Source organism: Podarcis bocagei, assembly GCF_964188305.1.
Source record: "Podarcis bocagei genome assembly, chromosome: 10".
Lineage (NCBI taxonomy): Eukaryota > Metazoa > Chordata > Lepidosauria > Squamata > Lacertidae > Podarcis > Podarcis bocagei.
Genome location: NC_138135.1, coordinates 73911278 through 73923528, shown reverse-complemented (window position 1 = coordinate 73923528; position 12251 = coordinate 73911278). Strand labels below are relative to the sequence as shown.

Sequence of the window (12251 nt, the reverse complement as noted above, 5' to 3'; positions counted from 1 at the left end):
AAGTGACAGCTGACCCCCTTTCACCATAAGTCGTGCCCCATTTTAGGATTCCTCTCCCCTCTTATGACACCCCCAAAAAGATTCCCTTGAATGGTATGGCTTTGGAGGGGTTTTGCCCCCAACGTGGGTTTGGAGGTGAGCTTTTACCCTCCATTCAACTGTCATCTCAACCCTGCTCAATAGGTATAGGCTTTGAGACCCCAGATTATTTGCATTTCTAATTAAAACTAACCATTGTATTTCAGCCCATTTAATAACTTATGTTAAATACCAATGTGGATTAATCCAAAAGCATCTATTCAATTAGAGTCATTTAATAAGCATGTGAGTGGATGGCGGAGAAGCTATGACTCCCTATAAGTGTAGGAAACATTCCACGTAAATGGAAACCTATGACATGCACTATCACACACACACACACACACACACACACACACACACACTCCTTTGTCATGGAGAGGCTGGATGAAGTGATGAGAGGCACCAGCTGGGGAATCCCAAAGGGAATGCCCAGGGGGAAAAGGCCAAGGGATTGGTGGTGGGATGACAATGAATGGTCAGAGGGAGAAGAGGGGGCAGACTAGGAGGAGGAGGTGTCAGAAGCTAAAGAGGTAACAGGGTTTAGTGAGCAGGAAGACACTGTGGCAGAGAGCAGTCCGGAATCAGAAGCTGGAGAGGAGGGGGCAAAGAGGCAAAGATGAGGCAGGTTGCTGAAGAAGCCAGGGGGTCTCCTCCTGCTGCTGTGACAAGCTCCCCTCCCCACTAGTCTCCTAGAACACACAGAAAAATGATGGTGGTGAAGCAAAGAGTCAAGTAAAGGAGCTTTAGGTTGCTGGGGAAGGAACCAGGGAAGGAGCCTTAGGGAGCACTGGGAAGGCAGGGACCTTCTGTCCTTGCAGCTGCCTCATTGGGAAGAGTTGCTGGGATCACTAGGCCTGCACGGTTTTGGTTAACTTCATTGACACTGTGTTTTTCTTTGATTAATCTACCATTGACTCCAGCTCCTGACATTTGCAGACCTTAAAACTCCTAAAGCAATAGCACAAATGTTTAAAGAAATATATTAGACACATACACAAGTTTAGAAACAAAAAAAGCACCTGTTTACCAGGCCTATGGAACAGAAAATACTAGAGCTGTGCCCCTTTCCCGATCCAATGAGAGACGCAGATCACCACAACCTAACCTGGGGAACACCTGAGCTGAATTTTATTGGGAGCAGAGCTAATTAGGCTTATTAAAACCCTGCACCTCTTCCCGACATCCTAACTATGGAGAGCAGGAGGGTGCTGTTTTGCAAACTCTGAGGTTAATTGAAGTCACTTCTTACAGTGGTTTCACTTCCTGTTTTCTTTCTCCAGCTTGAGATCCTCTTTAGAAATGAAAGTTTCCAGTAAAAAAAATTCTTTTTGGGTCTACAATTACTACCCACAGTGATCTGTGGAGGCAGCTACTCCTCTTATTTTTCTAGTTTGCATGCCCTTGCACTTACAGTGTTACCCATCACCACCAATACATCCCCCTCTATCCTTTATTTTATAGAGTTAGCATCCTTGGATACTTAACTATCTCCATTCTGACAGGTTTCTGTTTTACCACAGAGCCACCATGAAGAAGACCTCATTTCATGTTCCCACCATGCAAGGTCTGCAAGCAAGGCCTCTGCATCTGATCATAGGGCTCAGATTGGGGGCAAATTCTCCACCAACCATCCAAAACATTATTGGCTATTACAGAAGTTATATAACTCCCCCAAAGGGCTGTAGTGAATTAGTTTTAAAACACCTAACAATGTAATAGGCTACATCCAAGTATGGCTGTGACCCAACAAGTTGTTGCTATACAGTGGTACCTCTGGTTAAGAACTTAATTCGTTCTGAAAGTCTGTTCTTAACCTAAAACTGTTCTTAACCTGAGGTACCACTTTAGCTAATGGGGCCTCCTGCTGCCGCCGTGCGGTTTCTGTTCTCATCCTGAAGCAAAGTTCTTAACCAGAGGTACTATTTCTGGGTTAGCAGAGTCTAACTTGAAGTGTCTGTAACCCGAGGTACCACTGTATAAGATTTAAAACTGCAGGCTTCCTTATAAAAAATAATTTGGGACAATTTTCCCACGATATATTCTGCCCTCTGGAACATATGATAACATAAAACAATAGACCCAGGTGTTTGAAAGCTGACAGATATGGTTCCTGGTAACCCTGAAACGGGAAGAAGGTCAGAATATTAAGTCCATTAAATAGAAGGGAACTGCTGTCTTATAAACTTTTGCAGGGACAAAACAAAGCACTGGGGTGGAATCCTAACAGTTCCTAAAGTACACAACGTCATATGCATTAAGCAATCTGTATTAAACCATAATCGCCCCAAGGACTCCACAACTTACAAGGACAAAATGTCTCCAAATGCTATTGCAAACGTGCACCCCAATGGCCTTTTCAACAGAAAAATGCAGGAATACAGAAGTTCATAAAAAGAGAAACCAGCATGCAGAAGGGGCAACAATACACCCCTCTCATATTTTTTACTGTTATTACATTCCATTTTAATACAAAAACATTGGAAAAGGAAATGTGAACAATATGTTTCACTGGCCCTAAGTCAGCCTTCTGAAAGAGAGAGATAAAACTGATTTTTTGAAGCAGGTATAACTGTCTCCCTTGCAGCATTTATGTGCCATAGTCATGCTGGATGGAACTGATGGAAATTTTGGTCTCCAGTACATCTGAGAGGCTCCAACAACCTACAACTAGCAAACTACACATTATAACAAGATCCCCTGATGCCACCAACCTGCATCTCTAGTAATCTGGGGCTGAGCATGTAGGTTGTCTAGTAAGTTGTCGCCTCTCTTTTCCCCTGCAGTCAGCACCTCATGAAGCACAGAATAAGGGTGGTACATCTGTATATTTATTGAAGTGCTAAGGGCTAATGACACCTACAATCATCCCATTACATGTAGCTAGAAGTGGGCAAATGTGTCCATTTTGGTTTCTCTCAGTCTCTCATCCCCCCCCCCAATTTTAGGTTTAGTTCTCCACAATTCCATATCAGTTAGTGATACTTTTGTTGTTGTTGTTTAAAGTGTGACTTTGTAGGGGGGAATACCAGCAGTTTATTCCAAATTTCTTCCTGTATACAAATCATATTTTGCCCAGTGCATACATTTCTGCAAACCAATACTAGTTTGTCAAATAGATTTGTGTTACTTAAAGTAATGCATGCATTTTAATGCACACTTTAACGTAGTACAGGCATTTGTGTGCACATCACTTGGCTGGAGAACTACATTGCAAAATTAGGAGAAGTGCAAATTTCTCCCTCATCTGCACACATAACTGCCCCTAAGCCAACGAAAATGGGTCAGGAGTTTTAATGTCTTCCATTGCGTGCCTTTGGGCAAGACAGGAAAATACTCAGGAATAGCTAAGGAATGGCAAGATCAGAGACTCAGCTAGATTGGTAAAGAAAAAGTGATTTATATGCGTTGTGTATGTGATTTAACATTGTGCCACCAGATGGTGCTGTGGAGTCCAGTTTTTCTCTACCTGTTTTTCCTGTTTAAATTTACAACACATTTAACTGAAACGCTTCTTTGATGTGTCTGGATCCAGCCCAGGATGGCTAATGACAGTGAAAGCCAGCTTGTTATCACCCCCAGGGATGGCAACATTAGAAAAAGTCACTGATTCCAGTTTAAGCATTTGGAAACTTCCTCACACACACACCCTTAACCATCCCAAAAAATCTTCAAAGGCTTTTTCTCCACTCTGTCAATGTAGGGGTTTAATCGCTGGGATCTCTTGTATGTGAATGCTAAACACTGTAATCCAACTGATGTGTTTATAGAAGCAAAATAATTAAACTCACCTCATCAGCCCCCAGAGTACCAAGGTCTTTTTCCCCCACAAGACGACTTCCGTGACTTAGTGGGTGAGTTATGTACCAATTCTTCTGTAAGACAACACCATCCAGCCCTATCTAAGAAGCACCTGACTATTGAACTGATAAGGAACTTATTGGTAAGAGAACTGACCTAAGACCGAGGCTGAAGAAAAGCGAGAGGCTTGAAGTCACAGTTACAGGCAGCCAACATACAAATGTACAGCGACTTTGGACTTGACACAGTAAGATTGAATCCCATTTTTTTTATGGAGCTTAAAACAAAATTTTAAAATCTTCAAGTAGTCATATAAATATGAGAGGTGCCATAGTATTGCAGGCAGTTAACCAAATTTGCATAGGCTTCATTTACAGTCAATTGACTGAACAACAATCGTGGAAATATTCAAATAGCTTGTTGTGCTCGGTCTATTTTGAACTATAAAGCCTACTAGACACAAAGAGCAAGCCACCAGCCTTTTCTTTTAACTCCTTTGCAGGACTCTTGTGCCCTTCTACAACTTTTCAACTTATCTTTGTGGCTGAAAATCTCTACATGCTTACCTTAAAGTGAGAAGTATTAAACTTAGTTGTGTTTACTTCAAAGTAGATGTTCATAGGATTGCACTGCAAATCTCAATGCATAGAAAGAACGTCACCTGCTGAATCTTGTATCATTCAGTGAACTGTCAAAGTCATTGAAGCCTTGCTGGAAAGTAGGGTGACTATTCTGCCGACTACCTCCAGTCTAAAATCTCTTCCCATTCCTCTTCAGGTGGCCCAGGGCAGGGGGGAGGAGAGATCTACTGCACGGTGAAAACTATGGCTGTAAGACAAATTCCTAAGAAACCTTGAGCATTGTGCTAGAAGGCACTCGGAGGACAATAGAAACCTTTGAAATAACTAATCAATCACTCTCCTTGCCACCATCCTTGCTGATATGGAACAGAGAAAGAATAGACCTTGGAGAAAGAGAACAGAGAAATAACTGCCACATTTTCCTGTTTAATCATGATACATGGGCTTAAGCCACATTTACAGGGTGGAGTGGAGATGGTTTCATGGGGCCTGGAACTGCAGCCTATTAGAGAGTCAGAAGAAATAGCTTCTGAACACAAAGAAAGCTGCTCGTCACCAGGTGCTTGGTGCCAGGAAGTTCCCTGCATCTGCATCAAGTTGAGAATGGCACAACAGGATACCTCCCTTAAACAAATCAGTATGAAGTAGGCAGGAGTAGATCTTCCCAGAAAAGCTGTCAGCAGAGGGAGAATTAACCGGCCACTAAATTCTAATTTCAGTGTATTTTAAATGTAGATTCTTCGAATATTTGTGTGTGTGTGTGTGTGTGTGTGTGTGTGTGTGCGTGTGTGCGTGTGTGTGTATCTCATATCATTTCAATTGTTACCTTCTTACCAAAGTATAAAATCCATCACTAAAGTTTTGGTTCAATGTGGTGGCCACACCTAGTCGCCTGTGGAGTGTTGTTAAAAGGTTTCACCACACACCCTTCAATATAGGGAATAAACAGATGGGAGAAATTCCAAAATGCACGATGCACATTGACTTCCATCTTCCTCTCTTGCCGAGTACACAAAGCTGAAGTAGAAGAACAAACAGAACACAGCTGTGCCTAACCACACTTCTAGTTGGTTGGGTATGTAGCCTGCACCTGCACACAAGCAGAACCCAGCTGCTGAGAAAACCTGACGTGTGGCAGGGGCCCAACACAGGAGAAGACTCATCTCCTTGGACTCCCCACCACCAACCGAGGCTGAACACCACCTGAGACCAGCAGTACAAAACAATTTCCCCAAGCAGGGGAATCCAAGGTGGTGGCTGTGGGAGAAGCAAGACCCTCTTGGGGTGTAAATGCTGTGAACCCATCCATCATAAGCTCGGGTTGTATATATATGTGCCATGTATCATAAAGACACCATAGTCTGCATTACACCTCATTACAAAGCAAACACGAACACTGGGTAAGCACCTGGAACTGCTAGAATCTTGCACCACTGAAACACTGGGTTGGGTGCAACAGTATGTTATTCTCACTAATAAATGCATTTTATGCACACTCGGCTTGCACTTTTACAGAGGAAGAGCGAATGTCAAAGAATGGCTGCGTTTCAGTTAGCATATTGTTTCAGAAAATGTGAATTAGGTAGGCTAGTCTTTAAAGGAGAACTGAATCGACTTTCCTGCCATCCCTAATGATATCCTTGTGGCCCCAAAATGCCAATGAAGAAAATGATGGCACTCAGAACAGGGATAAGACGACAGACCAGAAACGAGTCTTGCAGTCCAGTGCAGGAGAAGTCCACCCCAAGCACAAGAGGGTGCATTGTCAGTGCCTGTCTGGTCTGTTGCAGTGGCTCCAAGAGAACTGGGGAAAACCAGAAGTCTGCCCCCTTTCTCCCCAGTAGGATGGGTCCCCACTTGAGCAGCCATTATGTTCTGTATACAGGTTTGATATTAATGCCTACATGCAGAGAGAAAGGCATTTCAGCACAAGAATTTTATAAGTTAACCTGTACACAAGTTTGGAAACCTTATCCAGCACTTATCCATGCAGAACACCATGCAGTTTAGACGCCTGAGAGAGAGTCCTCATTGGCAACAGCTGGGTAGCATTTTAAGGCTCGGTTGTTTGTTCCAATAAATCTTTAAATTATACAGAAATCGAATATGCTCATTTAGCAGGCCTTAGAATATGGTCAGGAAAAGTCCTGCAGCATCTTGGATTGCATCCAAAGGAGAGAATGGAAGCCCTAGTAGAAGAAATCTAGACTGAAAGAATGGGGGGAGGGATTTTGTTTGGTAGAGACAGAGTCCTTTTGAATAGGGAAAACAGAAAAACACAGTGAAATAAGTAGGGTTTAACCACTGCTTTTTGTGGGGGGGGGGGTCCTCAAGGGTACGCAGTACCAGCACCTCTTTTTCTAGAAGAAAAGCACTGTGTTTAACATTTGAGCCATGTGCCTGCTGTCAGTCACAGATCTCCCATCAAAGGACTTCATCCACAGCCACTTTTGCTAGCTAGCGGTAGATGCAACCTTACTGTATGCTTGTGAAACATGGACCACTTATAAACACCATCTCCAACTCCGTGAAAGATTCCATCAACAGTGTCTCTGAAAAATTTTACACATCACCTGGGAAGACAGGCAAACTAATGCCAGTATACTGGAAGAAGCAAAGATCACCAATGATTCTTCAACATCAACTTCGTTGAACTGGTCATATTGTGCGGATGCCAGATTATTGTCTTCCAAAGCAACTACTCTATTCCAAACTTAAAAATGGAAAGCGTAATGCTGATGGTCAACAAAAGAAGTTTCAAGACTCTTTCAAGGCATATCTTTAAAAATGTAGTATAAACACTGACAACTGGGAAACCCTGATCTGCGAGTGCTCCAATTGGAGAACAGCCTTTACCAAAGGTATCATGGGTTTTGAAGACACTCGAACTCAGGACGAAAGGGAAAAATGAACTAAGAGGAAGGCACGTTTGGCAAAACCTCTCCATGATCAACTCCTGCCCAGAAACCCATGTCCCCACTGTGGAAGGACGTGTGGATCCAGAATTGGCCTCCACAGTCACTTACGGACTCACTTTTAAAACCGTGTTTATGGAAGACAAATCTTATTCAGCTACGAGTGACCGCCAAAGAAGAAGAGATGCATCTGAGCAGAGGTGTACCAATTTACTAGTTCCACCCCTACGTCTTCAGCCCATAACCCCACAGAGTACAGCAGCTCCCCAGACATTTGGAACTGCGGTTCCTACTGTTGGCCATTCTGCCTGGAGCTGACAGGAGCTGAGGTCCAACAACATGCAACCAAAGAGGCTGCAGGAGTCTGGTTTCTTGAAGCCAGGAAAAGCTTTGCTGGCTTTCTGTACTTCAGGCTGCTGTTGAGTTTAAAAAGTGGGCAATTGTATTTCTGCAGATTCATGTTTATTCCAACTCAGTGGTAAACAGTGGGTTTTCCTGGGGAAAGCAGTGGGGCAAACTGAAAAACGCTCAAAACTGTACCTAAAAAGCACAGGGAAACCGGAAGTGCTGATTTCCTCCTCTTACACCTTGTTCCCAGGCCCCTGGCTGTTTAAAAAAGCCAGAGAACTTGATTTAGCCAGTCTTGCAGATGCTGCTTAAAATTTTATTCATTTTATTTTATTAAAATTTTATACCACCCTCCATCCATAGATCTCAGCATGAATCACACCATAAAATTACAGTATAAAACGGCACTTGAAGTCATATTTAGTTTGACTCACAGCACCACTGCCTTCTGGATCCACCGCCTCTTTTCATTCAGCCAGGAAACAGCAGACTGCTTTTGAAAAAAGAGTTTTGCCTTTCCATTCCCGAATGAAGGCCATTCATTCTCTCCACACACACACCCCCATGCAAAATGTGCACATTCTGCTGCAAGAGAGTGACGTCTTTCAAGGTTGCTTCTTGAGGGGGAAAAGCAAAACTTGAAAACTGAAGAGGTTTTCACAGTTAGTAAGGCCACGTGTCTCTTCCACTGTACTCCCAATGCCTCATTATCATTTTCCCCCCAAACCAGAAGTGAAGGCATTTGCCTGGCCTGTCATTTAACAAGGAGCTAATGTTTTGCAGCTGGCTGGAGGAGAGCTTGCCTGACTCAAACGGCATGAACTCCCACGTAAGCTGGCCTCCTTCCTGCCCACAGAAACTCATTTTATTGGCACTGGAGCCTCAGAGAGCTCAAACCATACACATCATTTCCCACCTTCCCACCTTGTGAGGTGTTTTCCAAAGGTGTGGCAGAAGAGCCCTGGCTCCTTTCAAGCCACTTCATAGGCGGCGCTCATCTTTCACACCCACTGGCCCTCTCAACAGAGTTCTCCCATGCACATGTTCGGTCACCTAAGCATATCTAAAGTGCTTTGCTTTTCCTTATCTTTGACCATAACATCACATCTGCTGCTCTTGCACCCAAAATATGCTAGTGTCAACCACAAGCCCACAAGCGTTGCCCAAGCATGCGGAGAAAACTCCCCAACTTACATTGCCTACAAATGCCAAGTTTCACAACGATGTTCCATCCCTCCTGACCTTGTGGGTTAATAAAGAAATGCTCTGGACATTCAGGGTTCTTACACAGGCCAACCATCTAAAGACCAGAGTTTCCCCATCCAAATAAACATGACAAGGAGGGACACCTAGGTTCACCACAGCAAGTCTTAACCCTTCCCAGATCACTTCACCTACAGTTATTATCAGAGCTTTTTTTCCCCAGACAGAACTCAATTCTGGCCCCTCTCAGGTGGGCACCATTGCCATTCTAAGAGAACAAGGGAGGGGTTCACAGTGAGTTCCGGCACCTCTTTTTCTAGAAAAATAGCACTGGATATTATGCTCCCAATCTTGCTTTGTGTTAATGGGTACAACAGCGTTCAAAGCTGAGCTATACGATTTGAGTTCAAAGGTTCTCCCCAACAGTAGAATTGCCAAATTTTGTCTAAAGTGAAATTAAGAGAATATGAACACTCCCTTCACACCATAAAAAAAATCTAATGGCCTTTGATAGAGCTCTCTCCCTGAATTTGTCCAATCCCTCCGTAAGCGTTCGTGAAATCCACGAAGACCTGTACATCTGCAGAAATGGGGACAAAGTTCCAATTCCTTAGACTGGAAGTTCACTAGAGTACACTGAATGTTAACAGGAGAAGCACATGACAAGCAAGATTAAGGATGACTCAGGCTCATAAATCAAAGCTTGAATTGCATCTTAATTCCACTTTTTTGTTTACCATTGCAGCTTCAAAAACCTTCTATTTTGTTCTTCTTGCTCCCCTAGTTACATCTTGCATTTTCTTATCCCTTCCTGTAACTAGTGGCCCGGTTAGGGCAAATCAGTCAGGCCTAGGGGAGAGGCACGGCCAAAATAACTACTGGAAAGTCTCCGGCAGATAATCGTTAAATCATATCGACAGGCACCGTTCTCAGGAAGTCCACTGTACCAGAAGTATATTGCATAAGCCTTTTAATAAGTTTCTTGCATTTATGGAGCGGTTTTCCTCCCATCCGTGACACAGCTCATGTGCTGATCAAGAAAAACCAGGAAAAGGTATTTTTTCTCTCCCTTCCCACCACATGTTGTTCAAGAGACACAGCTGTTGTACATGGTATTTCTGCTTATTTGCGAGCTTAACACTCCCCTGATAACTTTGCAGATTTTGATAAAGGGACTTAGAAGCAGCCTCTAAGGGTAAACTGTCTGCAAATGTACATATTAAAGAGTCCCAGGGCTTTTCTGTCCCTGCCCAACCTCTGTCTTCATGATGGGGGGGGGGGAATTACATTTAGAATGTTCTCAAGCTAATGGAATAACGAAAGAGCAGGTGAGGAGGTGTTACACCCCCATTACAACTTCTCATAGGAGCCAACTCTTAGGGCCAAGGTCCCTTCAGCCCCCAATAAAATATCCGAGGGAGCCAGGCCTGCCCCCACCCACAATATTTTATTCAATATTCAGTATTATTCAGTATTTTATTTATGCACCTCTGCAACTTCTCCAGTCTCAGCTGTTCCCTCCCCAAAGAAACTTTTCTAAAGGAAAGGAGACTGTAATGAGGGCTGTATTTCATTTTCTCCTTTTTTCCAATTCTATGTCCTGTTATTAACATTTCTGCTTTAGTTTGAGGGTGGGTGAAATTTGCATGAAACTGTGTCCTTTACTCATAAAGGGTACATTTTTAAATGCCCTTTTGCCTAGCAATTTCTCCTAATGTAATCCATTTTTACAAGCCCCTTTCACATTTCCCCCTAGTACACGTTTCTATTTATTACTTAGGGGTTTTTTGCACTTATATCTTTCCAACAACCCTGTGAGGTCGGTTAGGCTGAGAGTGAGTTTCATGCCTGAGTGGGGATGTGAACCCCGTTCTCCCAGGTACTAGTCTGACATTCTAACCACTATACAACACTGCACTGTTTTCATACACACTCTGGGGTCAGGGAACTCAAAGGATTACTGCATTTCAGGTCACTTATTGTTTCAGGAGCATGAATTTGGTAGGTTCACATTAAAAGGCAAACGGAATCAGATTTATCCCCCACATCTAGTGGCAAGTTGACCACTCTAATCCCTATACCTCATTTGATAAGCTCAAGAAAACTAACATTTAGTGATATTTAACCTTGTTACTTTATGCAGGCCTATAGACAATTATCAGTTACTTTGCGGCACACACACAAGGTTGCAGCCACATAAATTCTACTCAGACCCGACCCACTGGAATAGACATTACTAATTTATGCCAATTAACTTAAAGAGGTCTACTTGGAACCCTTGGAATTTATCTCAGATGCACATCTAAAAATAAAAGAGCTTGTGAAATTGCTCTTCAGGCACTTTGTCTTTTAACTAGATAAAAAGCAAAAGTTACTCAAGACAGATTTTCCCCAGTAAAATTTGAGAACAAACAACTGCCTCTTTGATGAACTCTCCCCAAGATTTCTGACATACGTGTGTGTGTGTGTGTGTGTGCGTGCGTGTGTGTGTGTGTGTCAACCACCACTGTGTCCAGACAATACTATGAAATTGTATTATGGAAACAAGACGTGGGCAGGATACCCACACAAGCACAGCAAAAGCAGAACAAAACTTAGGGGAAAGTGGGGAGGGGACCCAAAACTATACTGCTCTCAAGCCAATGGCAACATCTACTAAGAAGAAAAAAGTGTCACAGAAGCCTCCTGGAAAACGTTCACCAAACAGTTTGCCAGATGTTACTGCTCAAAAATAGCATGAAGTTTTGAATAAACCACTCTTGTTAAGCTTTACTTTTAACAGAGATTTATTAAAGCATAAGCATTCATAGAGATAAATCAATTACTTTGGCCTACTTAATAATAAATCTCAAAATCATACACCAAACAATGTTTGTCTTAATATATTATTAATAGCTGTTATTTTCCTAAAATGCCATTTCCCCTCTATGTGGAGAGATGTACTTTTCCAGACCTTGCTTCGCAGTAAGTACCTACCTTACTTCAGGCCTAGCAGGACATGAAATACACATATCACTCTTTCAGTCACCAGACTACTACAGCTCGCCTAGTAGGGAAGTTAGCTGTGTCCTAAAAGTTTCTTTCTCAAGTACTTAACCTCCTCCATCTGGGTCAAATGCTAATCAAGCTTTACTCAGCTGCACTTCCAAGAAATCTACAGAAAGATCAAACTCTGCAACAACTTGAGCACATCAGCTGGCTTCTCTTTTTTTCTGCTTACAGAGAAATGTTTAAGGCTGCAGTCCTAATCCTGCTTACCTGGGAGTAAGCCCCATTGAATTTAATAAAAGTTTTGCCTGAGTAGACATGGTTAGGGTTACAGCCT

General features: G+C 42.9%; 1 protein-coding gene across 1 annotated transcript in view; it reads right to left on the bottom strand.

Annotated features, from left to right (window-relative positions):
• The window catches only part of CD36 (CD36 molecule (CD36 blood group)), a 79041-nt gene extending 66996 nt beyond the window's left edge, over positions 1 to 12045 (bottom strand). The window contains exon 1 of the transcript XR_014012245.1: positions 11903 to 12045. The gene's annotated coding sequence lies outside the window, so the exon portion shown is untranslated. The remainder of the gene's footprint in view (positions 1 to 11902) is intronic.
• Between the last annotated feature and the right edge of the window lie 206 nt (positions 12046 to 12251).